This window comes from Oryctolagus cuniculus, chromosome 12, assembly GCF_051225735.1.
Source record: "Oryctolagus cuniculus isolate XC-2025 breed Fujian yellow rabbit chromosome 12, ASM5122573v1, whole genome shotgun sequence".
Taxonomy (NCBI): domain Eukaryota; kingdom Metazoa; phylum Chordata; class Mammalia; order Lagomorpha; family Leporidae; genus Oryctolagus; species Oryctolagus cuniculus.
The window spans coordinates 64,644,668-64,668,983 of NC_142878.1; the positions used below are offsets into that span (position 1 = coordinate 64,644,668).

At 46.3% G+C, this 24,316-nt stretch overlaps 1 protein-coding gene across 21 annotated transcripts in view; it reads right to left on the bottom strand.

The window, feature by feature from the left end:
* The window catches only part of NDUFAF1 (NADH:ubiquinone oxidoreductase complex assembly factor 1), a 36,901-nt gene extending 12,624 nt beyond the window's left edge, over positions 1-24,277 (bottom strand). For 2 of the 21 annotated variants that reach the window (XM_089310104.1, XM_051822071.3), the window contains exons 1-2: positions 5,666-5,775; positions 4,214-4,368 (exon numbers count right to left, since the gene is read on the bottom strand). The gene's annotated coding sequence lies outside the window, so the exon portion shown is untranslated. Of the gene's footprint in view, positions 1-337; positions 497-4,200; positions 4,375-5,665; positions 5,980-6,188; positions 6,669-22,123; positions 22,211-24,191 lie in introns of those variants that run through there. The other 19 variants (XM_089310096.1, XM_089310098.1, XM_089310095.1 and 16 more) reach the window with 19 other exon arrangements.
* Positions 24,278-24,316: the final 39 nt, after the last annotated feature.

A 24,316-nucleotide genomic window follows, 5' to 3' on the forward strand; every position in this document is an offset into this window, starting at 1 on the left:
CTGGCTTCAGATGAGCCCAGCCCCAGCCATTGCAGCCATTTGGGGGAGTGAACCAGCAGATGGAAGACCTTTTTAACTCTGGCTCTCAAATAAAAAAAAAAAGAAAAAGAAAGAAAATGAAAAACACAGACCCCCATCTCCATGGAGCTAACAACCCAAAGGTAAATGAAACATGTGCCAAAAGCTACCTCAAGAGGTTGTGTCAACAACAACAACAAAAATTTTTTTTAAGATTTATTTATTTGTTTGAAAGTCACAGTTACAGAGGGAGGGAGGGAGGAAGGGGAGGGAAGGAAGGAGGGAGAGACAGAGAAAGCGCTTCCATGTGCTATTTTACCTGGCAGATAACCACAACAGCCAGGACTGAGCCAAGCTGAAGCCAGGATCCAGGAACTTCCTACAGGTCTCCCATGTGGGTGCAGGACCTCGGCACCTGGGCCATCTTCTGCAGCTTTTCTCAGGCTACTAGCAGGGAGCTGGATCAAAACTGGAACAGCTGGTACAAGAACCCGCGCCCATACAGGATGCCAACATTGCAGGCAATGGCTTTACCTGCTATGCCACAATGTTGGCCCCAACTCTAAAACAAATTTTAACATTGGATTTTTATTTTTAAAGATTTATTTATTTACTTGAAAGTCAGAGCTACACAGAAAGAGAAGCAGAGGCAGAGAGAGAGAGAAAGAGGTCTTCCATCCACTGATTCATTCCCCAAATGGCTGCAATGGCCGGAGCTGGCCAATCCAAAGCCAAGAGCCAGGAGCTTCTTCCAGGTCTCCCACATGGGGGCAGGGGCCCAGGGACTTGGGCCATCTTGTATTGCTTTCCCAGGCCATAGCAGAGAGCTGGATCGAAAATGGAGTAGCCAGGACTCAAACTGGCACCCATATGGGATGCTAGCACTGCACTGTGGCTTTACCTGCTACGCCATAGCACCGGCCCCCTCCCCTAGCTATCTTTTGGCAAAGTGGGTTAAGTCACTGCCTGTGATGCCTGCATCCATATGGACACCAGCTGGTGTCCTTGCTGCTCTACTTCTGATCCAGCTCTCTGCTAATCTGTCTTGGAAAGCAGCGGAGGATGGCCCAAGTACTTGCACCCCTGTCACCCATGGGGGAGATTCAAATGAAGTTCCTGGCTGTTGGCTTCAGCGTGGCCCAGCCCTGGCCATTGTGGCCATCTGGGGAGTGAACCAATAGACCAAAAATCTCTTTGTGTCTCTCCCTCTTTCTGAAACTGTTTTTTGTTGTTTTTGTTTGTTTGTTTGTTTGTTTGCCAGAGTTAGACAGTGAGAGACAGAGAGACAGAGAGAAAGGTCTTCCTTCCGTTGGTTCACCCCCTAAATGGCCGCTACGGCCGGCGCTGTGCCAATCTGAAGTCAGGAGCCAGATGCTTCCTCCTGGTTTCCCATGTGGGTGCAGGGCCCAAGCACCTGGGTCATCCTCCACTGCCCTCCCAGGCCACTGCAGAGAGCTGGACTGGAAGAGGAGCCTGCCTTTCAAATAAAAAAATTTTTAAAGGTTCTTTTAGGGGTCGGCGCTGTGGCACAGCAGGTTAATGCCCTGGCCTGAAGCGCCGACATCCCATATGGGCACCGGTTCGAGCCCTGGCTGCCCCACTTCTGATCCAGCTCTCTGCTATGGCCTGGGAAGGCAGTGGAAGATGGCCAAAGTGCTTGGGCCCCTGCACCTGCGTGGGAGACCTGGAAGAAGCTCCTGATTGGTGCAGCTCCAGCCACTGCAGCTGGGAGTGAACCAGCTGATGGAAGAACTCTCTCCCTCTCTCTCTGCCTCTCCTCTCTCTGTGTAACACTGACTTTCAAATAAATAAATAAACCTTAAAAAAAAAAAGGCTCAAACTTTCTATTAAAAAAAAAGGTTCTTTTGAAGATCAGATGGAATGATAGCTCTAAGGGGGCTCAGATTCAGTAAGTCTGATCAGAGCCCCAAGTGTCTTCATTTGTAATAAACTTCTAATCCAGGCCTTCTCTTAAGAGTAGCAACCAGGGACAGCACTGTGGCATAGTGGGTAAAGCCACCACCTGCAGTGTCAGTATCCCATATAGGCGCCAGTTTGAGTCCTGGCTGCTCCACTTCCAATCCAGCACTGTTATGGCCTAGGAAAGCAGAGGATGGCCCAAATCCATCTGGGAGACCCAGAAGAACCTCCTGGCTTTGGATTGGCCCAGCTCTGGCTGTTGCGGCCGTATGGGGAGTGAACCAGCAGATGGAAGACCTCTCTACCTCTCTTGTGCCCTACCTCTGCTGTAAGGCCGCACAAAACACACCAAACACCAGAGTATGGGAAAAGGTTCACTGAGGAAAACCCGACAGACTGGAGGGAAGGGGCAAAGAAGGAAAAGAGTGAGGAGAACGTAAGAGAGAGATCCAGAGAGAAATCAAGAAAGAGAAAGAGAGAGAGAGAGAGAGAGAGAGAGAGATCGATCAGGAGATGGAAAGAAAGAGAGCCAAGTGTTCAGGAATAGGTCCTTTTAAAACTTTGCTGGGGGAGGAGGGTAGGCAGAGGAAATAGGAGCAGCTAATCCCATTAGGATCGGGGTGGAGCTGACACTGGTGGTTGGGCCATGTGGCCACTGGGCTTCCAGCAATGGCGGCGGGGGCTGGAGCCTAGGATGGTGTCTGGGGTGTAGATCGCACCATAGATAAGACCACCATTTTGCTAACATCTGCCTCTCTGTAACTCTGCCTATCAAATAAATAAATCTTAAAAAAAAAAAAAAAAAAAAGTAGCAAACGTTCACTGTCATTTGAGCTCCTCCAAAACAAAATAAAAAGCAGAGTGACATCATGACATTTCAATGCCACTCTTAGGAACATGTGTTTAGCCTAGCAAAGCAGTTAAGATGCCCACATCCCATATCATAGTGCATGGAATTGATTCCTGGCTCCAGCTCTGGACTCCAATTCCCACGGATACAGACCATGGAGAGAGCAATGATGACTCAAGTAACCGAGTTGCTGGCACCAATGTGTGAGACCTAGATTGAGTTCCCAGTTCATGGCTTCCAACCAGGACTAGCCTTGACTGTTGCAGGCATTTGGGAAGTGAACCAGCAGATGGGAGATCTCTGATTTTCTGTCACCCATCTAGGAGACCTGCACTGAGTTCACAGTTCCTCCCAGCTACGGCAGGTTTGTTTGTTTTGTTTTGGGTTTGGTTTTAAAATTTTTTGAGGCCAGCGCCACGGCTCACTAGGCTAATCCTCCGCCTTGCGGTGCCGGCACACCGGGTTCTAGTCCCAGTCGGGGCGCCGGATTCTGTCCTGGTTGCCCCTCTTCCAGGCCAGCTCTCTACTGTGGCCCGGGAGTGCAGTGGAGGATGGCCCAGGTGCTTGGGCCCTGCACCCCATGGGAGACCAGGAGAAGTACCTGGCTCCTGCCATCGGATCAGCGCGGTGTGCCAGCCGCAGCGCACCGGCCGCGGCGGCCATTGGAGGGTGAACCAACGGCAAAAGGAAGACCTTTCTCTCTCTCTCACTGTCCACTCTGCCTGTCAAAAAAAAATTAATTAATTAAAAAAAATTTTTTTTGAAAGGCAGAGTGACAAAGAGACAGAGAGATCTTTTATCCACTGTTTTACTCCTCAGATGCCTTCACCAGCCAGGGTTGAATCAGGTAGAAGTCAAGGGCCCCAGATTTAGTCAATCTGGGCCTCCCACGTGGGTACCAGGAGCCCAAGTATTTGGTCCATCTTCTACCTCTAAGGCATATTATCAGGAAGCTGGACCAGAAGCAGAGGTGGGACTTAATGTATCCCAGGCAGCAACCCATTGTGCCACAAGGCTCACCCCTGTGGCAGGCATTTTATTTTACTTTCTTAAAAATAATTATTTATTTGAAAGGCACAGTTACAGAAAGAGAGAGAGAGAGATCCTCCATCCACTAGTCCACTCCCCTAATGGCCACACCATCAGAAAGGGAGGGAGGGAGAAAAATGCTCACACCACAAAAATGATCAGTCTACTATCCTGGCTAATGTTAAGTGACTACTGCATCTTGATCAATTATGGCATTAGCCTCACTTCCAGCTTTCCAATCATAGAAGTATCTCTAACATAATATCCCCAAATCACATAACAAGCCTAAATCCCTAGGTACTTTCTAACACCTTCTTACTGAGGCATCCCAACTTGCTGGAGTGGTTGGTTAGCCTAGTGAAGACATGGGTTAGGACACCCACCCGCACGGAGTACCTGGGCTTGACTCCTGGCTCCTTATTCCAGCTGCCTGCTAATGCAGACCCTGGGAGGCTGCAGTGATGGCTCAAGTAATTGGGTACCAGCAATCCACATGCGAGATCTGGACTGAGTTCCTGCCTCCTGGCTTCAACCTCATCCAGCCCTAGCCACTGCATCTCAAATAAAGAAAGGTAAATTTGGAAAAAAAAAATTGCTTAACTAGAGGCAAGGTCCTTGTGGTGTCTGGAGGTTACTGACACTGTTCACATTCTCCTAGGAACTCGTGCATCTCTCATACCCATAACACAGTATTAGCATTTTACCTTTATCTAACCTAGCCAGATCTCTTGAACCTCAGGGGCTGTGATGCTCAATAACATTTTTTGAGTAAACAAAGACCATGTGAACAGTATGTTTTCACACAGACTAAAAACATAAGGGAAGTGGCCAGCGCCGGGCTCACTAGGCTAATCCTCTGCCTACGGCGCCGGCACCCTGGGTTCTAGTCCCGGTCAGGGCGCCGGATTCTGTCCCGGTTGCCCCTCTTCCAGGCCAGCTCTCTACTGTGGCCCGGGAGTGCAGTGGAGGATGGCCCAAGTGCTTGGGCCCTGCACCCCATGGGAGACCAGGAGGAAGCACCTGGCTCCTGGCTTCAGATTGGCGCAGCACGCTGGCCGTTGTGGCCATTTGGGGGGTGAACCAACGCAAGGAAGACTTTTCTCTCTGTCTCTAACTCTGCTTGTCCAAAAAAAAAAACCATAAGGGAAGCAAAAAAAAAAAAAAAAAAAAAAAAAAAAATCAAACAGTTGGTCTGAGGTCCTGGCATGGGTAACACTTAAATTTCCCTCACTGGTAGTTTTATCTCTGCATTTATTGGCACTTGGGAAAATGGAATACTGTATGGTAAAAATTATTCTCAAGAACTCCATGCTTACGCTACAACACTAAGCAGCAGAGGAACCCAATTTGCATATATGCTAACATTACAAGTATAATAATCACATACAGGCAAAAAAGCTCCGAGGCAAAGAAAAAAGTCCTCTGACGGTGTGAATGGTGACGGGATCTGTTTCCCAAATCCTCAGATGGGTTATTACTTCCTTAACAATATTATAACTAATTATAAATGCTTTTTAAACCAATAGCATATAACCTATTAACTAGAACAATTCCGGGCCTCGAGTGACCGTTTTGACAGCTAGAAGCGATTAGTAGATTGTAAATCCAGGGTTTACCATATGCCTTGAAACTGCCCTAAGTATATTTTCACGGACGCCCCCAACCCTAAGAGGCGTTACTATTATCATTCTAATAACAAACACGAGGAAACAGAGGTCCCGAGATTAAATAACCTGAGATCTCACAGTCAGAGGTAAAACTAACTCTGAAGCCGGGAGTACAGCTCCACATTTGACCCACAGGAGGACAGACACTAGCCCCGGTGGGGCCGCCCGCTCAACCCCTCACCTGCCAGAGCTCTGTCGCCTTCCCACATTCGGGACGTCCCACCCGCCAAATTGCGACGGCTCACCTCTCCAAAGCTTTAGCGTGACTTCCGGCTAGGAGTCCGCCTCTCCTCATCGTCCGGTTCTCCACTCTTCCCGTGTCAGTCCTTCTGTTTTTCCCTTCCGGCACCAAACTAGAGGGTAGGACACTATAGTTCCGGCCTACTGGGGAGGTACCGGAAGGGGAGCAAGGACCCCCGAGCTAGACGCGCAGTACCTTGTGGTCCACCCAGTCCCCAAAAGGTCCGGCTACCACTGCTCCTGGTCTTTTCTGACCTGTGTGAGAAAACAGGATTTAGAGAAGTTTTTCGCCTCCTCTTCCTGTATCCCGCCTGCAGACTGCAAACTCTATCCCTGCATCTTACACATGGGACCCAATTAGTACTATCGCCCTCCACCCCCCGGTGCCGGTGTCCTCCCATATTCATCAAGCCCCACAATCCCTCTGTTGTCTGCTGAAACTGCACCGAAGACCCACCACGCACCAGGACTGCACCCCGACCTAACGGCCTCTACCATCCCGCTCCGCGGCGCCGCCCACGCCGCCCGGCTAGCGTTGTATCTTGCGCACACGTCTGAGAGCACTTCCAACATTGTGTGTTACTCATTCCCTTCTCACTTCCTATGGGCTGGGTTGCCAACTGTGCTGTTCTCCCTTTCACTAGCGTCTAGCCTAGCGATGACAGGAACTGGGAGCTCAGCGTGAATTTGAAAGAACCCCTAGCAGACTGGCTGTTCTCCAAGATTCCGAAAGAGCTCACCACATACAACTGCCTTCTCCGGTTTCTTCCGGCACTAGTTTCCACACCACCTCCTCTTCCGGCTTGAAATTCGGCTTTGACTTGCCTAGACACTGCACTTAGCTCTTCGAACTTACCCAGTCTCCCTCCTTAACTTCTCTTCCCACACCATTAAGTGAAGGCAGTCTCCGTGCCTAGCCTGTGCCTCCTTCTTTCCTAGTTTCAAATGTGTTCTCTACAGTTGGGTCATGTCTTTCCTAAGCCCCAGCGCACCTTTCCAGCCTCCTTTAGCAGTTCCAGTTGTGGGATACACTTCACCAGCATCTCAAATTTGATGTCTAAAACTGAATGTATCCTTTCCTCCATTTTAACTCCTCTTAGCTTCCCTATTTCTGAAAATTCCCACATCTTTCTAGGCTGGAAATCCTTGGCTATCCTTGGATTCTCTCAAAACCTCCTCCCAAATGCACTAAAGCCTATTGCGTTATCTTTGCTGTCTTTGATTTCTACTTCCTTCCCAAACTCAGTGACACTCTCAAAGCTTTATACAATTCACATTCAGACTTCTGATTGCCCTACTCTGTACACATAACAGCTTAACTATTTCCATTTTTAAAACATGGTATCCAAAGCTAAACACCATGTTTTGGCCTCCAAGTGGGCCACCACATGAAGTCTAAGCCTTCCATCTCTTCTATGACTCCATTTATCATTTACACTACTCATATGCATCTTCCATTTCTCATTCCAGCTGGTATCTGCCTAAACCACACTGATTCTTCTTCATATCAGAATTAAGAGTCCCTCCCCCCCAACCATTTGGTTTCATAAGCTTACGTGACCTCTTTCTACCCTTCAGCCAACTGGTCTAATAGTATTCACCTGTTCTGCACTGCCAATCAGGGGCCTACCAATTAGGCTAGTCTCAAGATTTTCAGAACCAAAATTGAAGGATAACCCTTTTAACCCTGCTAGCTAGCTCCTGAGATTCCTGCTAATAATGTGAAGGAAATTAGTTTGCAGCAAGAAAAAATAAAACCAAGACACTGAAAGAGAGGTAGGTCAGGGGGGTGGAGATGGGAAGGTTAAAGAGAAATTAGTGTTCAGGTTGTCTGTTATAGTAGTTCCTGAGGCCCATGCTCCTCCCATGGCTTGGCTATTTAGTCTTTGGTTTCTAAGCACAAATTCATTTTAATTAAATTAATGAGTTGGATTTCTAGCACTTGCAACCAATTGTTGATTGACAATATTGACTTCACCTATTCAGAACACACGTAAGTCCTATGTTCTCCTTAAAAACTTCCCTAATGTCTCCATCTCCTAAATTGTTGCTCCCCTCTGACAACCTATCATATTTATCTCTTATGCTGAACACACAGGCACTGAATTATGTTCAAATGAAAACTAGATTTTAACAACACTAAACTGCTTATTCATTGTTTGATGTGTGCAAGGCTTAGCTCTTCAACAGGAGGGTAAAAACCTTGGAGGCAGTGATTTTGTCACATGCTTAAAAACACACATCTTCTAAAGTAACCTGCATGAATGCAGACACAGAGTGAGGACTGCCTCAGAAGCCAAAGACAAATTTCGTGAAAACATTTAGGAAGGTCTGTAGTAACAAAGTCCAACAACAAATACTGTGATAGTTCTGACAAGAAGCTCCAACAGCAATTCGAGCTCTTTATGAGACAAAAAGAATTTCTTCCATGACTAAGAATGATCAGATTATGAAATCCAGGCTCGGTGAAGAAGTAAATTCAGAAAAGGTTACCTTAAAATAAAATGAAAAGGCAAACATGGAGGCATTGAGGTCTCACCACAGATTCAACATTAGCCCTCTGCTTTGCTGATCCAAGAAGGTGCTTTAACTGTAACTCAGAGGATTATTTCATGTCAAGCTAATTCATAGGAGGAGAAATGACAAATGAGAAAGAACATTTATTCATCTGCAACAGGAAATGGGTTTGACTTGAGATCCAACACCAACTACCCAGAACAGTTCCTATTAGTATGGAAGCCTTTCCTGCAGGCCAGACACAGACCAGCAAGTGAGGAGACTCCCGCATCATTAAAATAAGTTCAAGGCCGGCGCCACGGCTGGCTCAATAGGCTAATCCTCCGCCTGCGGCGCCGGCACCCTGGGGTTCTAGTCCTGGTCAGGGCACCGGATTCTGTCCCGGTTGCTCCTCTTCCAGACCAGCTCTCTGCTGTGGCCCAGGAGTGCAGTGGAGGATGGCCCAAGTCCCTGAGCCCTGTGCCCTCATGGGAGACCGGGAACAGCACCTGGCTCCTGGCTTCGGATAAGCATGGTGCGCCGGCCGCAGCAGCCATTGAGGGGTGAACCAAAGGCAAAAGGAAGACCTTTCTCTGTCTCTCTCTCTCACTGTCCACTCTGCTTGTCAAAAAAAAAAAAAAAAAAAAAAAAAAAAAAAAAAAAAAAAAAGATAAAATAAGCTCACAGTGGGCAGGAGTTTAGCATGGCAATCAAGGTGCCCACATCCCATATCAGAGGACCTGGGTTTGAGGCTCTCCTCCTGATTCTAGTTTCCTAATAATGTGTACCCTATGAGCAGTGGTGATGTCTCAAGTATTTGAGTCACTGCCACCCACCTGGGAGACCTAGACAGCGTTCCCAACTCCTGGCTTCAGCCTTGCCCAGCCCTGACCCTCAGAGTGAACCAGTGGGTAGAAGTTCTGTCTCCTCTTTCCAATAAATATATAATTTTTTTAAAGCTGGTGAGGGGTTGGCACTGTGGTGCAGTGGATTAAAGCCCCAGCTACAGTGCCAGCAACCCACATGGGCACTGGTTTGAGTCCCAGTTGCTTTGCTTCCAATCCAATTCCCTGTTAGTGCCCCTGTACCCATGTGGGAGACCCAGAAGAAGCTCCCGGCTTCATATCAGCTCAGCTCAGCCACTGCGGCCATTTGGGGAGTAAACCAGTGGATGGAAGACCTCTCTCTCTTTCCTTAACTATTTCAAATAAATAAAATAAATCTTTTTTAAAACCTAAAATAAAAATAAAAAGCTGGTGAGATGGCAGTGTTCAAGTAGATTTTCCATTGAACAAAGTGAAGAACTTGTCCCTCTGCAGGGGCTATTTTTATCAGCAGCACTGAGGTCAGGCATTTGGTGATGGCACTTTAACAATACCAGAACACAGACATGTTCTCTGCCTCTGGTCCTTGTCCTAGTTGACTCCATGCAGGCCAAACCCTATCCATTCTCCATTCTCCACCAGCTTGTCAGCACAACACGCACTTCACACTGAGGATGCTTATTCTCCGCACAATTACAGTCACAGTCCCGGAGACTGTTACAGTCCCCTGCCGATTTTGAGTTAGGAAAGACCTATTGTGTTTGCCACACTTTTGTAAACCTCCTCAGCCTGAACTGCTTTCGGCAAAACCTTGTCAGGTTGCAAGGATCAGGCAGACTAAGTAGCTTCAGTTTCTGAAGGGCATTCCCTGACCCCGCCTTCACATTCAAGGGTTGACCAATAGAGAAAGCTGCTTATTGCTAGCTAATATTTGTTCTTCATTTCTTGCATTGTAATGGAATATTGTGTGGGCGTGAATACAGTTCACATTTCTCAGCTTTCCTTGCAGGTGCCAATGGAAGTGGAAACGGTACGTGACAGCTTCTAGGAGCTTTTCTTAAAAGGCAATGGTAAGGGGGTGCTGTGGCACAGCAGGTTAAAGCCCCAGCCTGCAGTGCCAGCATCCCATATGGGCGCCTGTTCGAGTCCTGGCTGCTCCTTTGCCGATCCAGCTCTCTGTGATGGCCTGGGAAAGCAGTAGAAGATGGCTTAAATCCTTGAGCCCCTGCACCAGCGTGGGAGGCCTGGAAGAAGCTCCTGGCTCCTGGCTTCAGATCAGCTCAGCTCTGGCTGTCACAGTCATCTGGGGAGTGAACCAGCAGAATGGAAGACCTCTCTTTCTCTCTCTTTCTGGCTCTACCTCTCTCCGTAGCTCTGTCTTTCAAATAAATAAAACAATTCTTCTTTTTTTTTTTTTTAAAGGCAATGGGTATGTGTCTTCTCCTTCCTTCCCCTTCACTCTCATATTATTACCTAGAACTTGGAAATGACACAATTCCATCTTGAACCATCAGGGTGCAAGCAACCTGCAGCAGAAGCAGTAGAAAGTCAAATGGAGGCCGGCACCATGGTTCACTTGGCTAATCCTCCACCTGTGGCGCCGGCACCCCAGGTTCTAGTCCGGGTTGGGGCGCTGGATTCTGTCCTGGTTGCTCCTTTTCCAGTCCAGCTCTCTGCTGTGGCCCAGGAGGGCAGTGGAGGATGGCCCAAGTGCTTGGGTCCCTGCACCCGCATGGGAGACCAGGAGGAAGCACCCAGCTCCTGGCTTCAGATTGGTGCAGCGCCGGCCACAGCGACCATTAGGGGAGTGAACCAACAGAAAAGGAAGACCTTTCTCTCTGTCTCTCTCTCACTGTCTATAACTCTCTGTCTCTCTCTCTCTCACTGTCTAACTCTGCCTGGCAAAAAAAAAAATAAAAATAATTAAAAAAATTCAAATGGAGCCTGGCATCTTAAGAACCTTTGTGAATCGCATCAACCACAATGGCCTTGGATTGCCTAAATCTGGACTTCAAAAACCTTTTCTCCTAAACTGCTGCTAAACTGAACTTGCCACAAATAAGTGACCCTAATCCTAATATATCCCAGTTCTGCCACTATCTCTAAGTGTACAGTTTAACCCATGTTGGGTCAAATTTCTTTTTTAATGAAAACATCACATGTAGGTGGACTCCGTAGGAAATGCACACAAATACGAACAGAACTTCTAAGTCCACTGAACTTTCTGCAATGATGGAAGTGTTTTATATTACTGCTGCCCAATATGGTAGCCACCAATAATATGTTACTGAGCCTTTGAAATGTGACCTTCTGGTGCAGCTCCATGCTAATGCACCTGGGAAAGCAGTGGAAGATAGTCCAAGTGCTCAGGCCCCTGCACTCATATGGGAGACCCAGAAGCAGCTCCTGTCTCTTGGCTTTGGATCCTCTCAGCTCGGGTTGTTGCAGCCATTTGTGGAGCAAACCAGTGGGTAGAATCTCAATCTCAATTTCTCTCTCTCCCCCCACCCCCGTAACTCTGACTTTCAAATAAACAAATAAAAGAAATGTGGGGGCTGGCGCCATGGCTCACTTGGTTAATCCTTCACCTGCAGCGCCGGCATCCCATACGGGCACTGGGTTCTAGTCCCGGTTGCTCCTCTTCCAGTCCAGTTCTCTGCTGTGGCCCAGGAAGGCAGTGGAGGATGTCCCAAGTGCTTGGGCCCCTGCACCCACATGGGAGACCAGGAGAAGCACCTGGCGCAGCGCGCCAGCCGTAGCAGCCACTTAGGGAGTGAACCAACGGAAGGAAGACCTTTCTCTCTGTCTCTTTCTCTCTGTCTATAACTCTACCTGTCAAATAAATAAAAAGTTAATAAGTTAATTAATTAAAAAAAGAAATGTGGCTAGGATAATTGGGGGACTGAACTTTAAGTTTATTCTATTTCAATTAGCTCAAACTTAGATAGCCATACATGGCTAGTAGTTGCCATATTGGGTTACTCCTAAAGCAGTCAGCTTTTAAGAGCAAGAGATTAATAAATATGAGAAGTTGGATTAGCCAGGTATATTTTTCTACAGATTAAATATTCAAAAGTCAAATAATATGGCTTGTGTGGTTTTTAACCATTAGAGAATTATTCTGCATTTTTCTTCCTCATTCCCTAAATGTGGGACTCCTCAAGCTTTGGTCACCTCTTGAGGCTTCACCCACTTCTACCATTTCCTGTAACCTCAGTTAGCAGTCAATCTGCTGTATATCCCAATACAGGATTTCTACTTTCCTTTTGAAATAAAGCCACCTGTTTTAGTTCCACTGACTTCTTAATGGTATCATAAAAGGCGACTTTCTGGGCCAAGTGCCTCTGTAGAAGTGCCTGGAGTGGAGCGTTCCCAACACCTCACATATTCCGAGGCTCACCTGCTATGGTGAGGGTCAGTCTTCAGGACTCATGGTCAGAATGACAGATTGTCCTCTTCAGAATAGGGCCACCTATTGAAATGAGATTGTACTCTACCTCGTGGAACAGAAGCCTGAGGGGTAGAGAATGGTCACTGAGGCTGGCTCTAGGGGTTAACACCACTCTCCAGACAGAGGGAGAAAAAGCAGTGAAGCTCTGCAAAAAGGCCCCGGGCATTGACAGAGAAAGGCCCCCCAGGAGAGTCTGGTATTTCTCACCATGCTACACTCTGCTATGTGCCTATCCCACCATGCACCTAATGAACGAGAGAGGAGAGTGCATGTGGTTCAAGACAAAACACAGCACAGTCCTTCCCAAGGATGGTATCAAACATACTAAATGTGGCCTCACTGTAGTTGCCTGGAATTCCTATGAGAGAAATCTTTCATTAAACATCTTGTACAGAATCTTGATTTTACAAAAGTAAGGAGAACATGGGAAAATTAAAAGAAACACAGGGGTGGACATTTGGCCTAGTGGTTAAGTTGCCAGTTGGGATGTCTCGATCCATATCAGAGTACCTGGGTAGAAGTCCCAGCTCTGCTCTCATTTCCAGCTTCCTGCCAATGCAGACCTTGACAGGTGGCAGGGAATGGCTCAAGAAGTTGGGCCCCTACTCCCTCTTGGGAGATCTGGATGGAGTTACTATCTCCCAGCTTTCAGCTGGTGTGGCCCCAGATGTTGCAGGCATTTGGGGAGTGAACCAGAGGAAGGATACTCTGCTCTCTCCCACCGAATAAAACTGAACAAAAACTGAATTCTCAAAATCAGAATAAAGATGATAATAACAGTCAATATTTAATGAATATGAATGAGGTGCCAGGCACTTTTCTGAGTACTTTGTGTTAACACATTCAATATTCAAAACAAGCCCATGAGGCAGTTGCCATTATCATTTACAGGTGTGGGAACTGGGGCCAAGGAAAGCCCGGGGGAAGAACTGAGTGAAACGGGAAGGGAAGAAGTGACAACTATTACTATCATAAAATGATTCCATCCAATGGAGATTGGTGATCAGGTTACATGAATGTTTGTTTGCTGGCTTTTTTTTTTTTTTACTCTCTCTCTGTGTATCATAAAATTTACTACTTAAACAACTTTCAAGTATACTGTTCAGTGGTATTAGGTATATCGATATCATGTGCAAACACCAACAGTACTCACTTCAGAACTTTGTTTCCGCATTTTCCTCTCTTATTTGAAAGGCAGAAACACACACAGAGGAGAGAGCGGGAGAGAGTGGGAGGGAGGGAGGGGTGAGGGAGAAAGAGGGGGAGAGAGAGAGAGAATCTCTTGTTAGTTCATTCCCCAAATACCCAAAATGGCAAGGACTGGGTCAGGCCAATGCAAGGATCCCAGAACTCAATCCAGGTCTCTCATGTGGGTGGCAGGAACCTAAGTACTTGAGCCATCACCACTTCCTCCCAGGGTGAATATTAGCAGGAAACTGGATCAGAATCAGATCTGGGATTCAAACCCAGGCACTCTGATATGAGATGCGAGTGTCCCATGTGGTGTCCTAACCATTGTGCCAAATGCCTGCCCTGCAGAACTTTTTTGTCATTCTAAACTGAATCTCTGTATCCATTAAACAGCAACTTCCCATTCTTCTCTCCCTTTAGTCCCTGGAAATGATATAGATGAAAAAAAAAAAAGTCATGGGAAAATGAAATTAAAAGGTAAGTTTGGGGCAACCAGTTGGCATAGTGGTTACGATGTCATTTGGAACATCTGCATCCCATAATGAAGTACCTAGGTTTCAGTCCTGGCTCTGCTTGAGATCCAGCTTCTTGCTAATACACACCCTGGGAGATATCAAATAATGGCTTAAATATTTGGGTACCAGCCACACATGTGGGGAAACCAGACTGGGTTCCTAGTTCATGGTTTTGGCCTAGCCCAGTCCTGGTGGTTGCAGTCATTTTGGGAATAACATTAGGATGTGAGCTCTCTCTCTCTTTTTTTTTTTTTTTTAGATTTATTTATTTACTCAAAAGTCAGAGTTACATAGAGAGAGGAGAGGCAAAGAAAGAGAGAGAGAGAGAAAGGTCTTCCATCTGTTGGCTCACTCCCCAATTTGGCAGCAATGGCTACAGCTGCGTTGATCTGAAGCCAGGAGCCAGGAGCCTCTTCCAGGTCTCCCACGTGGGTGCAGGTGCCCAAGGACTTGGGCCAACTTCCACTGCTTTCCCAGGCCGTTGCAGAGAGCTGGATCGGAAGTGGAACAGCTGGGTCTCAAACTGGTGCCCATATGGGATGCTGGCACTTCAGGCCAGGGCATTAACCTGCTGCGCCACAGCGCTGGCCCCAGCTTTCTCTTTCAAATAAATAATTTTTAAAATATTTAAGTTTTTTTGGTGGAAAAAATTCAAAATTCATAGATAACTTTTTCATAATACCCATTTTCCATGAAATTTTTGAAGATCCCTTGTACCTTTCTACTTTTTCCCACCTAAGAAATCTTTTATTTAATGAGTACAAATTTCATAAGTACAACTTTAGGAATATAGTAATTGTTCCCACTATACCCACCCTCCTACCCCCACTCTCTCCTCACCTCCTCCATCTCCCATTCCCTGTCCCATTCTCCATTAAGATTCATTTTCAATGAACTTTATGCACAGATCATCAACTGCATACTAAGTAAAGATTTCAATGATTTGCACACACACATGCACAAACTGAGAACAAGTTTTACAGTTAATTCTCATAATACAACTCATTGAGGACAGAGGTCCTGCATAGGAAGTTAGTGCACAGTGACTCCTGTTGTTAACTTAACAATTAACACTCTTACATATGATGTCATCACCCATTCTATTTTTATGTCTGCAAAGTTAACTATTGCAGGTACCTCATATAAGTAGAATCATACATTTGCCCTTTTGTGTCTGGTTTATTTCATTTGGCATAAACTGTCTCCAAAATTCATCCATGTTGTAATTTGTATCAAAATTTCCTTCAGTTTTGTGGCCGAATTATATTCCATTGTCTGAATATATCACATTTTGCTCATCCATTCGTCCATAAATGGGCTTTGGGTATCTTCTACCTCTTGGTTATTGTGAATAATGTTACTATGAGCATGGGTATATAAATATCTGTTTGAGTGTCTGCTCTTTATTTTTCATTGTCACTCATTTGGGAGTGGGGAGAGAATGCTCACACCTGCTGGTTCACTTCCCCAATGCCCACAATGGCCAGAACTAGAGTGGGTCAAGGATGGGAGGTGGGAACTCAATACAAGTCTCTCACATGGGTTGCAGGGACCCAATTGTTTGAGCCATCACTGCTGTCTCCTAGGTCTGCATTAGCAGGACGCTGGAATCAGGAGCCCTGGCCAAGAGTCAAACTCAAGAACTCCAATGCAGGACACTGGCATCTTACCAACAGGGCCAAATATCCACCCCTCTGCTTCCTTTTTTAACTTCTCATATTCATTTGTGGTAGGAATGATTTACTCCTACTCTCCTAGAAATCAAGTGTATAATATGGTGTTAACTAAGTCATCATCTTGTACAACAGACCATCCTGAATAACTGAACTTTTATGTCCTTTGACCTCAGCATGTTCTAACAACTATTCTAGTCTGCTACTATAAATTTGACATTTTTAGATTCCACATATAAATGAGCACACTGCATTTGTCTCTCTGTATTTGGCTTATTTAACTTAATATAATGTCCTCCAATTTCATACATGTTGTCACAAAAGAGAAGATTTCTTCATTTTCAAGGCTGAATAGTAGTCTGCGGTATATATGAACATGTATTTTCTTTATTCATTTAACTTTTGGTAGACACTTTGGTTGATTCCATACTTGACTATTATGAATAATGCTGCAAGGAACATGGGGGCTCAGACATCTCTTCAATGTACTGATTTCATTTCCTTTGCATATATAGCAAGCAGATCATATGGTTGTTCTATTTCAAGTTTTTGAGGAACCTCCATATTGTTTTCCGAAACAGTTACACTAATTTACATTCCCACCAAACACTTAGCATACCAGGTCTCTCATGCCTCACCACAATCTTTTAAGACATGTTACTTCCCTCTCTCTCCCCTGAGGAGAACAAAGTTCAGTGATGTTAGGCGATCCTGATCAAATTCAAAGATCCAAAGAGGTGGAAGATTGACCTCTGAATGCAGGTCTGGTAAGCTTCATGAATTCCTCTGGATTATGTGGTGTGGTGAGAGCAGAGAAGGAAACAGATAGCAGTTTCTCAAGGATTTTTTTCCTGTGATCCACATTAAGAAATGCAATTTACTATTACTAGCATATATAAAAATACATATGGTAGAATTGTCTAGGGCTCACCAAAATCTATTTTTCTCTCTCTAGGAATATTGTAAGATTATACTTCTTTACCTCCCTACAATTAGAAAGTCACGTGACAAGCTCTTGCCAAGAGATTATGAGCAGATGTGACGTGTATCGATTCTGGGCCAAGGCATTTCCTTTCAGGTTGCAGGCCACCCAGTGTTCTCCTGCCATGCAGCAGTGATTGTGAAGCTATTTATTGAGGGGCCAAAGCTGATGCACAGCAGGTTAAAGCCCCAGCCCAAAGCACCAGCATCTCATATGGCCGCTGGTTCTAGCCCTGGCTGCTGCTCTTCTGATCCAGCTCTCTGCTATGGGCTGGGAAACTAGTATAAGATAGCCAAAATCCTTGGGCCCCTGCACTCACGTGGGAGACCCGAAAGCAACTCCTGGCTCCTGACTTTGAATTGGCCCAGCTCCAGTCATTGTGGCCATCTGGGCAATGAACCAGCAGATGGAAGACCTCTCCCTCTCTCTCTCTTTCTCTCTCTCTAACTCTTTCAAATAAACAAATCCTTCAAAAAAAAGTATATATTGAGACTGAGGTGCTACAAGATCAAAGTACACTGCACAGCTAAGCTAACAAGTAGAAAACAGTTGCCCTAGAGCATCTCTGAGATTCACAGCAGACCGTGCATGAGTGAAAAATAATCTTTGCTCAGTTAAGCCACTGAGATTTTGGTGTTGTTACAGCAGCAAAACTTAGTTGTCCTCAACTATGTAATATATGAATGACCCATACAGTACTTCCACTACTACATGTAATAAACTCCAATAGTTTCAATTCTATTACATTTTTTTTAGATTTATTTTTATTTATTTGAAGGACACAGTTACAGAGAGAGAGAGAGAGAGAGAGAGAGAGAGAGAGAGAGAGACTGACTCTTCCATCCACTGGTTCACTCCCCAAATGGCCACAGCAGCTAGGGTTGGGCCAGGCTGAAACCAGGAGCTTCTTCTGGGTATCCCTCATGGGTGCAGGGGCCCAAGCTCTCAGGCCACCATCTGCTGCTTTTCCCAGGCACATTAGCAGGGAGCTGGATCAGCAGTGGAGCCGGGATTCAAACTGGGGCATTACAGGCAGCGGCTTTACCCGCTACCCCACAATGCCAGCCTATTACATTTTTTAAAATGATTGTTGGGTAGGTTCTTTGGCACAACAATTAAGATGCTGCTTTAGATACCCACATCCCAAATTATAGTGCCTGTGTTTGGGTCCCACCTTTGCACTCAATCCAGCTTCCTGCTCATATACATTGTGAAGTGGCAGGTAAAGACTCAAGTACTTGGGTCCCTGCTACCCATCTGGGAGATCTATCGAGTTTCAGGCTCCTAGCTTTGGTCTGCCCATACCTGCCTGTTGCAGCATTTAGAGAGTGAACCAGGGAATGGAAGCTCTCTCTCTCGCTCTCTCGCTCTCTCTCACTGTGTGTGTGTCTACCTTTCAAATAAAATGGAAATAATTTTTAAAAAATAAAATTACTTCTAACTCACCAAATTGACTTCATGACCTGAAAATAGATTTTCACTCACAGTTTGAAAAATAGTATTGTCAAAGTGGCCTGGGCCAGACCATACCACCAAGGACATACACACCAACCTTACAGACAGGAGAAATATAGGTCAGATATAACTTCTTAAAATGTTCTCTAAGAGCAAGTCACATGACGGTTTTAGGGGACAAGACATGCTAGAGATGAGGAGAAGGTAAGGAGATTAATGTAATACACACTGCAGAGAGTATTAAACAAAGGAGCAGCATGGGATGGAGGAAGGGGACAGAGAGATGCTCTGAGGCAGAATCTTGAGGCTTAGGAGGCATCTGAGGGAGAGTTTGGGGAAGGATAGCAGGGAGCGAGTTTGGATAACTGGATGGACAATGATTAACATAATGAGTGAAAGAGGAGGAGCTAGCTTAGAGATGAGTTTGGCTACATGAGTTTCGATGGGACAAAGAGAAAGGAATAGACAGATCTGTTGACTCATCTGGGGACCCAGAGAGCAGAACTGGCAGGTTATACTGTCTTGGGGATCATATTAGCACAGAAGAATTCAAGCCCCAGTCTTTCTAATTCTAATCATTCAGTATACATTGAGTGCCAGAGAGTGAGTGGAAGCAGGAGAGCATGCAGGTTGACAGAGGATACACCGTGTTAGTCCACTGTCTGCTGCTGTAACAAAATATCAGCGGCAGAGTGTTAGCGAGGAAAGTCGCGTATCTGACTCATTGCTCTGGAGGCTGGGCAGCCCCAGAGCCTGCTGCCTGCATCTGGCAAGGGCCTCCAACCTGCATCACGAACAGCACAAAATCACGTGAGCATTGTGATTCAGAAGCAAATCAAACCAAATGCATCCTTTTTAAAATCAGGAACCAGTTCCTAAGACAACTAACCCACTCCTGTGAATTGGTAATTTGCTAATCACTACTTAGATATCCCATCTGTTAATACTGTTAAATTGGCAATTAAATTTAAACATGAGGGTTTTTTTTAAAGATTTATTTATTTATTTGAAAGTCAGACTAATAAAGAGAGGGAGAGAGAGACAGAGAGAGATCTTCCATCTGCTGGTTCACCTCCTAGATGGCCAGGACTGAGCCGAGCGGAATTCAGAAGCCAGGAGCTTCATCCAGAACTCCCAGATGAGTGTCAGGGGCCCAGGAACTTGCACCGCCGTCTGCTGCCTTTTCCAAGTCATGAGCAGGGAGCTGGATGGGAAATGGAGCAGCCAGGACTTGAACCAGTGTCCATACGGGATGCCAGCGTCACAGGTGGTGACTTTACCCACTACGCCACAACACTGGCCCCTCAACATGAGTTTTTGAGGAGACATTCAAACCATAGCAATAGAAAACCAAAATTCAAAGGACAACCTGATGAAGAAACTGGAAAAGCCCGTGAAAGAGTGGCCACAGAGGTAGGAACAGAACCTAGAGAAAGCAGTATTACAAGCCAAGAGGATCACAAAAGTAGAGTAAGGGGGTAAGTGTGGTGGCACAGTGGGTTAAATCCCCACTTAGGATGCCCACATCCCATACAGAAGTGGCTGGCATCAAGTCTCACCTCCACTTCTGATCCAGCTTCCTGCTAATGCATACCCTAGGAGGCAGTAGATGATGGCTCCAGTACTTGGGTTCCTGCCACCTACTTGGGAGACCTGGACGGAGTTCTTGGCTCCCGGTTTCAACCTGGCCCAGCTCCAGGTCTGGCTATCGTGGGCACCGAGGAAGTGAACCAGCAGATAGATGATCTCTCTTCCCTCTGTCATTTGGCCTTAACAACAGATAGATACAGGGCTGGCGCTGCGGCATATCAGGTAAAGCTGCCGCCTGCAGTGCCTACATCCCACATGGGTACCAGTTCAAGTCTCGGCTGCTCTGTTTCCTTTTAAGCTCTCTGCAATGGCCTGGGAAAGCAGTAGAAGATGGCTCAAGTCCTTGGGCCCCTGCACCCACATGGGAGACCTGGAAGAAGCTCCTGGCTTCTGGCTCCGGATCAGCACAGCTCCGGCCATAGCACCATCTGGGGAATGACCTGGCAGATGGAAGATTTTCTCTTTCTCTCTCTCTTCCTCTGCCTCTCTAACTCTGCCTTTCAAATAAACAAATAAATCTTTTTAAAAATAGACAGATACATACATACAAACATACAGAGTGGAATACCTGGGTAATGCCTCTAAAGATCTTGATGCCCAGATGCTCCTGAACCCTCTGAAGCTGCAGACCTGGCCCAGCATCCAGCACTCCTCTCCTCCTTGCAGACAGGACAGAGGCCCGGTCCTGCAAGACTGCATGTGCCCTTGTCCCCTCTCACAGTCAGCCTTTATCTCCCTTCTGGTCTCTGAACATAACTAGGATTAATTCACCTCACAGCCCAGTAGGGGACATACTGGGCCTGAAAAGGGAGGAAAGGGACTATATCCCAAAGGAATTGCAAGAACTACCCAAGCCTGTGAAGGCAGGAGCTGGGAAAGTAACAGAAGACTGCATCCTGAGGGTGCTTATCAAGAAGACCAAGTTGTAGGACTGGATAAGGAAGAGCATTCATAGGGGAACACTTTTACGAGACACAGGATCTATCACCTGGCCAACCACTGCAAGATTTTCAAGTTTGCCAGTACACTATCATTTAAAACATGGGAAACTGTACAGCCCACATGAGGTAAAAAAGCTCAGAGCTGCCAAGTCGGATGGTATAGGAAGGGACTAGAAAGCTCAGAATTGAGCAACTGGAATGGATGTACAAGGGCAGGAAACCCACTAAATGATTATGTTCCTTGGGAATACCTGAGGCTACACCATTTACCAAGGCCACAAGGAATGTGTCGGCAAGAGGTGCCCCAGCATCTGTAAAAGTGCAGTGTTGCTTCTATGCAGGCCAGGGCTAACTGCAGGACAGGCTGCTACAAGCCTAGGCTTTAACAGCAAGGGGGTGATTGGACCTTGAAACTAGGGACCAGGTGGTGGCACTCACGGCCATGAGCTAGGTAGATGCCAATTATTATGAATGGAAAGGTCATTGTGACATAAAGGACTGACCATCAGAGAACTATGCAGATGATTAATAGAACACAGCACCTCCTGGGGCAGAACAGATGGCAGGCAACAAGGGTCTTCCACAGCTTACAGTCACAAGAAATCAAGAACAAGGGGTCAGAGGACCGAGGGCAGGGGGCAAGCATTTGATGCAGCAGTTAACTCTCTGCTTGGGATGTGGCAGCCCATATTGGAGTGTTTGGTTTGAGCTACCCTGCTTCCAATCCAGTTTTCTGCTAATGTACACTCTGGGAGACAGCAAATGATGGCTCAAGTACTTTGGTCCCTGCCATTGGTGGGAGACCAGATTGAGTTATGTGCTTCTTCCTTAGGCCTGGCCCGGCCTCAGCTGTTGTGGGTATTTGGGAAGTGAACTAGCAAATGGCAAATCTCTTTTCTATGCCTTTTGGAGGGAGGGAGGGACACTGCACACACACAAAAAAATCAGAATCAGAGATTTCACTAAAATAACATAACTTTTGGAGACACCACCGTGGCATAGTGGGTAAAGCTAGCACTGGCATCCCATATGGACACCAGTTCAAGTCCTGGCTGCTCCACTTCTGATCCAGCTCCCTGCTGATGCACCTAGGAAAGCAGTGGAAGACGACCTAAGTGTTTGGGCCCCTGCACTCACATGGGAAACCCAGATGAAGCTCTTGACTCAGCCCTGGCTGTTGTGGCCATTTGGAGAGCGAACCAGTGCATGGAAGACCTTCCCATCCTCCCTGCCCCCACCTTACTGCCCCATAACTCTTAAATAAATAAATAAGAAACATACCTTTCTTAATTCCAGTCCAGGGTCGTTATGACTTTCTTTGATGTAACACATTTAAAGAGGGTCATCACAAAAGGGCTCCAGCTTCAGGGTGGCTAGAAATAGGAGGGCTGGCCTGGTCATCTTGGGTCATCTTGGCTCAGTTCCAATATGTTGGGCTAGAGCAGTCTAGGTGTTGGAAAGCTATTCTGGAGTACACAGTTAGCTGGCCTTTATTTAGGTTTTTTTTCCTACCATAATCTTGATGATCACCCCTTTTCAAGTAAATAGCAGCAAACTGGACATCCGGGTTAAGTGTTTAGTCCCAGGGATTTTTCTATCATGACTTTTTTTTAATTATTATTTTAAAGCATGCACATTTGTGATATGTATTGTAACTTGGCAGAAAAAATAAAATTTATACAGATACTCTTTGACTTATGATGGGGCTAAATTCCCAACATAAATGGAAAATATCCTAGTGGACCAGTGCTACGGCATAGTGGACTAAGCTGCCACCTGTGGTGCTGGCATCCCATATGGGCGCCAGTTCCTGTCCCAGCTGCTCCTCTTCCAATCCAGCTCTCTGCTTATGGCCTGGGAAAGCAGAAGATGGCCCAAGTGCTTGGGTCCCTCACTAGCATGGGAAACCTGGAAGAAGCTTCTGGTTCCTGGATTCAGATCAGCCCAGCTCCAGCCATGCAGCTATTTGGGGAGTAAACCAGCAGATGGAAGACCTTTCTCTCTGTCTCTCCCTCTCTAACTCTACCTCTCAAATAAGTGAATAAATCTTTTTTAAAAATGAAGTAGGTTTAGTACAACTAACCACTGAGCATCACAGCCTAGCAACACAGTAGACCAGAGGATATTAGTTGTTCACCCTCATGATCCTGTGGCTTACCAGGAATAGGGGTTCCCTGCCACTTCCCAGCACCGTGAGAGTACCAAACCACACATCACTGGCCCTGGAAATGATCAAGACTCAAAATCCCAAGTATGGTTTCTACGGAATTGCTTTCTCATCAACATAAAGCAGAAAAATTGTAAGTCAAATTACCCTAAATCAGAGGACTGCCCATCGAGGAAAAGGAGAAAAAGAGAGACATAGTAAGGACTCAACAACTCTAGGGGGATGGGGCCTCATTCCAAGTTCACTACCAGAATAAATGAATTGATGGACTCAAAAAAGAGATCTGAGACCAATTGCAAAATACTATTTCTTATGCTCTCTATATTCCACAGCCCGCAAAGAAATCACTTTTGGAGCAGACTTTATCAGATGATCTCAAACTCAAGTATAGAACCGAACTTATTTCCTACAAACACCAGCCCCTCAAACCTTCTTCTGAGGTATTTTTTTTTTATCTTGATGAATGGCTCTAAATGAGGATCTGAACATCACCCATGTCTGAGGCCTCTCCTTCCTTACTCCTCCCTCAACTAAGGTCCAAAACCTGCAGGGTCTGCCTTCCAAATGACCCAGAATCCATCCTCTCCTCTCCATTCCCACTGCTGTTTGCTTAGTTACAGATACCATAATCTCAGGCTAAGAAGACACCAACAGCCCAATTGGTCTCCTTGCCCATAGTCTCTCTGCCTTCTAACCCATTAGTCACATTGCAGTCGGTCATCTTTTCAAAACTCATGTCGTTCTTCAGGTTAAATCTCAATACTAAAGTTCACACTCCCTAATATAGCTAAATAGGCTCTGAATGATGTGGCCGCGGCATCCCATCCTTGCCTCATCTCTCTCGTCATCCCCACACAGTCTGCTCCAGCTACAATGAACTTCCAGTACCCTGAACCCAACTTTATTATTATTGCTAGGTCTTTGCCCACGATGCTCTCTGCTTGGTACACCCTTCCTCCACTCAGGTACATTCTCCTCTGCCGTCACTTGCACTGCTCAGGTAGGCAGGCTCCATCCCCCAAGCGGTGCCCTCGGCCATAAAGCTGTTTTCCAAGGGGCGGCCCCTTAAGTAGCCCTCCACACTCCATCAGTCTCAGACAGTCGAAAGGCTGGAGACGCATGAGACTCTTCCGAGAGGATTCGGGTCCTTTCGACTTCAGCCAGGACAGCAAAGAAGCCCACCTAGCTTCGGCCCAGCAGCACAGGAACAACCTGTACTTCCCGGACGGCGACAGCATGCAACCGCAACCCTCTGCCCGGAACTCAACCGGTCGCGCGGCCCCGCCTTCCACGCTGCGTAGGGGGCG